This window comes from Anarrhichthys ocellatus, unplaced genomic scaffold (genome assembly GCF_004355925.1).
Source record: "Anarrhichthys ocellatus isolate YVR2014 unplaced genomic scaffold, GSC_Weel_1.0 scaffold12, whole genome shotgun sequence".
Lineage (NCBI taxonomy): Eukaryota > Metazoa > Chordata > Actinopteri > Perciformes > Anarhichadidae > Anarrhichthys > Anarrhichthys ocellatus.
The window spans coordinates 531,154-537,416 of NW_022280042.1; the positions used below are offsets into that span (position 1 = coordinate 531,154).

At 38.6% G+C, this 6,263-nt stretch overlaps 1 protein-coding gene across 1 annotated transcript in view; it reads right to left on the reverse strand.

Moving 5' to 3' along the window:
• Nucleotides 1-3,098, reverse strand: part of LOC116386125 (cyclic nucleotide-gated channel cone photoreceptor subunit alpha-like) — a 24,748-nt gene extending 21,650 nt beyond the window's left edge. The window contains exon 1 of the mRNA XM_031852128.1: nucleotides 2,904-3,098. The gene's annotated coding sequence lies outside the window, so the exon portion shown is untranslated. The remainder of the gene's footprint in view (nucleotides 1-2,903) is intronic.
• Between the last annotated feature and the right edge of the window lie 3,165 nt (nucleotides 3,099-6,263).

A 6,263-nucleotide genomic window follows, 5' to 3' on the forward strand; every position in this document is an offset into this window, starting at 1 on the left:
ATTCAAATGTATGACATTTACTTTGAAATATCTCTTAATTGGTACAGTAAAAGTGTCTAATTTTCTCTATGGGTGGAGTCAACGATGCCTTGATTACATATACATCAGTCATTGTATGGAATTATTGAGAAAAATATTTTTGTAGCAGCTCAAATATTGTGATATTAGCCTTTTTTTGTCCTGAACATATATGCATTAGTCATTGTGGGGAATTATTGAGAAAAACATTTTCTTAGCACCTTAAAAACTTCAGAAATTTGCCATTTGAAGATATAAATTCAGTTCAGAGTTTTTGCTTCGTAAAACATCTTAATTGACTGTCAGTCAGGTATTATTAATTTGCAGCAACCCTCAAATCAAAGAATAAATACACTTTACGCACAATTTAGGTGTATTTTCCCTTTAACTCACGAGATGATGGTATCATCTTTTATACTTATTGGAATATAATTCATTTAATCTCATTTCATTATGCAATATGTATACTTTGTTGGCATCTTATTTTGAAAACCGGATGTTCGTCTGTAGAAAACCGGATGTTTTCACGTTAATCTTTCCGCTAACTTTGCAAAATCCTTCGCTCGCTCCCGTCCTGCGCCGTTTGGTTGCGTTTACCGTACATTTCAGCGTATAGGTGCACTACAATTTAAGTGTCTGCTGAGTTGACCACGGAGATCTGAGTGTCTGCTGACTTGACCGCAGTAACAATCCAAACGGCCGTCTGTTTGTTTCTTATTTTGCTGGCAGGTAACGTTACACAGGAAAAGACCGCTTCTTACGTTATCAACGTGGGACAAACTTTTCTCTCCCGAACTGATACAGAAGTGCACTTACGCGATGGAAAACTCCGAACTAAGTTGAAAGGGCGCGCAGACCTGGGCCAGAAAGAATGACTGCTGACGGGCCTCCAATGCCCGTCTGTTTGTTTCTTAGTTTGCTGGCACGTAACGTTATATATTATGGAGGATGAGTATCTAGCTAGCCTTCCAGCTAGCACTAGAGGTCCTGAGACAGGCGCACGCTAACGCGTCACCTCCGTTGTAAATAGAGCAATCCAGGTGACAGATGGCTAACTAGCTGTTATATGTGGAGTGGATGTGAATGAGATCGATATGCTTGGTATGAAATGAATAATTAAATAAGTAAATGTAAACTAATATGCAAAGCTCCTGGTTAATGGATGAGAGGTTTGTATTTAACAGTATATTGTTTGCATCTTGCAATAAATATTAATGTTTTTGATCACTTTGTGTTGTGTCTATTTGGTCACACAAAATTGGGTCACACAAAATACTTAATAAATGCTTTATAAGGCATAAATAGTCCTCACTTTAAATGAGGTCACATAAAACACTTTACTAACGAGTAGTAACTACCTTAATTAATCATGAATTGCAGTATTAATATGCGTTTATAAAGCATATATTAACATAGTCCCTAACCATTATATATATTAATGCATGAATAATGTACATCTAAATAAGTTATTAATCATTTACTAACACTTTATAAATGATCTTATTAATCATCTACAACTCCTTAGTAATTGGTTTGTAAAATATATAATACTTAATTTACAAATGGGGAATCCATCATTTATAAAGTATGAAAACACAATAATGAAACACATAATAGACAGGCGTATTAATCAAGAATAAAACATTTACAACTGTTGTTATGAACTGCATACTAATGAATTATTAATGTAGGAACAATGCTTTATAAATGATGAATTAAGTGTTTACTCATACTTAACTAATGCTTCATAGTGTGTATTATAAAGTGCTACCGCTATTTGTGGTGTGAATGCTTTTTATTTTTGTGTTTTCTTGAGAGTGGCTTAAATGCATATATATGCATTGTGCTTATATGTGTCATATACTAGATTGTAGGGTACACTTATTGTATTGGGTGTGATGGCTGAATAAAATATTACACTACTAGTGCTGAATATTGCCCATAGAAGGTACTTCTAAAATGTTTGACTTAGTTGATTTAGTTTGTGTTCCTCCCACAGAAAGTATCCGGTTCACTGCATGTCAGATGTGTTCTACCTCCTCATGTGGAAACCTGTGCTCTAGAGACAGAGAGAGGTCGAGAGACGAGTGAGTAAGGAGGCCTCATCTCTCTGGGCCCCTGAGACGGACCCTGATGAACCTGGATAACAGCTCCCAGCCCAGCTGGGAGGAGGATCCCTTTGGGCTCCATAACAACCGGGGCCAATACAAGTGACTCCAACATGTCTGAATCAGTTGAGACTTCTAATAATCATATTTTACATCATTAAGTGTACTTGGTAAGTAGCTTTAACAACAAGAACTCACTTCAGTTTACAGTGATAATGTGTATTATAAGGCCTTCCGCTCATTTTGTCAGTGTTAATATCTTTACATGAGTCATAACTGGGTTTATCCATAGTGTGTATATGACAGGTGATACATAGAGGCTGTTTAAGCTGTGTACGTCCATAGAGAACTGCTGCACTGGTTCCCTGACCCTGACACAGCACTGAACTGGGAGCTAAACTCCAGTGGACTGGACAAACTGGTTTTGATTTTCACTCAGATGTGGATGTACTCATACACTTCGGATGTCTCAATGCTTCAAAGTTGATGTTCTAGTCTTTAGTCTTTGTCTTTAACCAACAGGTCAGGTTCACTTCACATTCGTACCAGTGAAGAGGAAGAGCAGCAGACTGGGACACAGTGGAACAGGTTCTGTTTGGGTTTAGTCCCATTAGCTCAGCATGTTTACTCAAATCCTTCTCTGCCAGATTACATCAGCTAAAATTAGATTTTCAACCCGCTGTGACTCGTTAAACTCAGGACTTCAGAGAAGTTCTCTTTTCTAATCACACTGTAACATTAAAAACAACCACTATCTACTGTGTACACTTGGTTTACCTGAATGTGAGGGATGATGATGATGATGATGATGATGATGATGATGATGAAGAAAAGTCAGGTTGAGCTCTAAATTAATCCCATATTGTTCCTGGTTGGTTCTTCCTTCACATCAACCGGAGACTGAGGCTCAGATACATAAATATGTGTCTTCTAACACAGGTCACAGGAGCACAGCTCCTTCGGTTCATCCACTCTGCACGACCTCAGAGGATGAAGGGAGAGGTGGAGGAGGAGGAGGAGGAGGAGGAGGAGGAGGAAAGAATCATTTTCTCTGGCTTTATGACTTGACAATAGGAAATTGATCTTAGTGATACAGTCTATCAACATCATGACACACAACGATATTGTTCCAGAAACTGGATATTAAATAGTCATAAATGTTGCTATATGATTTCTGAGCTTCTTTCAACTTAATTACATTCTAATATGAATTGTATACTGAAGGGATGTTTTCTTTTGACACTGTATACTGGTATCACTGTATGTCCGTATCTTAGATGAAGAATCAACTGATGGGCATGTCTTCTGTTACAAATATCACTGAACAGATAACCGGACTGATAGGAGTGGGAGCCACCTCTTTATTTATATCCCTTCCAGTCTGAGTAAATCCTCTTAGTGTGTGAGGCAGCAGACTCCGGCAGGACCATCTAATCTCAGCCCTGAGCTCAGCCTGTGACAGCTGCTGTGAAAGTGAGAGCAGCAAACACAGAGAGTACATCACAGGTCACTTCTTCTCATTTTCTCTAATGTTGTGTATGTAGAAAGCCCTGGAGTGTGCTTATATCACACTGAACACCTTTAGTAATTGTCTATAAGTGTACATCTGCACTTGTGTTTATGTGTTTTTGTTTGCTTGTTTTTCATCGTGGCTATCTGGCTAATGTAATAATATAATATAATAATCTATCTGGCTCATCGGCGATGCCAAGGTGAAAACGTGGAGCTGCCATCATGTCGCAAGAAATATTTTTTGTGAGAGGCTGCGGGCAGATATTAAAGAGTGTCACTTGGATGAAACACAATCGGAAATCAGTGAAATCTATAAAATTTGTAAAAAAAAACCTGAATCAACCTTGAAACCATTGCTATACATGTGCACATGCACTATGACTACCACTACATCTCAGTTCAATGTGAAAACACATTTTAATGGAAAGCTCTGTAGTGAACATGCACAGAAGGATGGAACTGAAATGTCAATGACACAATCGTCCAGTGACTGCCCTCAGTGACGTATAGTTCACTTAATGGTTGAACTCCAGCAACTAATGAGGAAAAGATGCCATAATGACCCCTGCAGCTACAAAACGGGGTGAAAAGATTCATCCTAACCTGAGGACACCAGAGGAAGAAAAATCAACCACCACAGAGTTAAAGAGATGGAAGAATTTGATTCAACAAACGATTCTACTATCATCCAACAAGATGCAGCAACTTCTCCAGAAAGCTCAACCTCCCTCTGCCCATCAGCCCTCACGTGAAACCTCACGTGATACCATTCCCAGAATATCTTAGACCTAAAGATCCAAATGAAATTGAAATTGAAACGATCAGCGACCTCCTTGTATTTTGCTCTCATATATGACAATGTTTTTTTATGTTGCTATGCACGCTGCTTGGATGGATGGAATAAAATGACAGATCTGTTGGCGGTTTATATTTTGATGTGGTGCCATAACAAAACTGAATGTTAACCTTGAAGGGACTTTGTGAAGGATTTGGTGGCATCTCGTTGTGTGGTTGCAGATTGCAACCAACTCCGCTCACTCCCCCCTTTCCATGAAGAAATGCAGATATGAAGGGCTCATTCTAAGCTAACAAAAACACTAGCATTATTAGTTTTAGGTGATTACTGCTAATGAAAACGTAGTTATAAATATAATATTCCATTTCTGCAAATAGATCCCTCGAAACGTATGTGAATTAATAGCGGAGTACCAATGTACCAACATGCTACATTGCTTCATTATTAAGTTCTGAGAAAAGAGATTACAATTGTTGTACCACGAGTGCAAGAACGTCTCTCTCTTGGTCCAACCAATAAAGGTACCACTCATTCAGTGTGGCTTTGTGGCACAAGGCAGTGAAGCTTACTTGTGTAAGCTGTAAAAGATAAAACATAGGACAATCTCCAAATGAGAAAGATTGCCAGAGAGATCAGTCTCTCTCTCTCTCTATCTCTCTCTCTCTCTCTCTCTCTCTCTCTCTCTCTCACGCTCTCTACACACACATCCACACATGATATTCAAGGAAAGATCATTAGACCTCCTGTCTGCCTGTCTCACTCACTCACTCAGTCCATCTAACGGTCTGTCTGCCTGTCTTACTCTCCCACTCACTGAGTCCATCTAACTGTCTGTCTGCCTGTCTCTCTCACTCACTGAGTCCATCTAACTGTCTGTCTGCCTGTCTCTCTCACTCACTGTCTCTCTCTCCTCTCTGTCTATCTTTCTGTCTGTCTCTCTCTCTCCGTGTCTCTCTCTATCATACAGTCATTCAGGTCTTAGATATTTTTAGAGGACTTTTCCCCTCTCACCCCCCCCATTTCAAATTAAAAGCCCCACAGAATGAATTCTAACTGGAATGCTTGTGATGAAGCCTCTCATTTTAGTGTCAAACATTATGATTCTGTCTCCTCTCCCCCTCTCTCACCCACCCAGTCCCACCCTTTCAAAATAAAAGCCCCACAAATACAAGTTTCAATCCAAGAGTATGAATCTAAAATGCAGAAAAGAGAGTAGCGCTATCTCAATTGAACCTGAATGACACTACCGGTAACATTGGCGGGTGTATATATTGCGATTTCTTCGGGCAGTAGAAGCCACACTGTCAAAATTTCTTTAGAAATTTTCTAGTTTTTAATACAATTCATACCTCTCCTTATTCTACCAAATACAGTGTATACAGGGTTGAACCTATCTTTATGTGTGAGGTTGGACTGTACCACACAGCCAGATTAGCTGCTGTAAATGAGATTAGAGTTAATCTGTTGATGCGTTTGTGAGCAGATAAGAAGTGATGGATCACAATTCACACTGTTAACGTGGCTGCTGTTACAGTCCAGTCAGCAAGTATCTTTTTAATTTACAGTGTACATCGAAAACTCTGACCAGATTTAAGCAGGACCAAAATAAATGCCAATTAGAAGAAATGATCAAATGTATTCACTATTTAAATGATTCATATAGTGCTTTATGTTGCATTGTATTTTTGTAGTTTCAGAATGCTTGTTTTTTTGTGTATTATTACAGTATAATGCATAAAATCAATTTTATATTGGTTTTCATTTAATTTCAATCATACTGTTTTGGTTCTTAGAGCAACTGAACACACCCCCTTCACTAATTAAGAAAT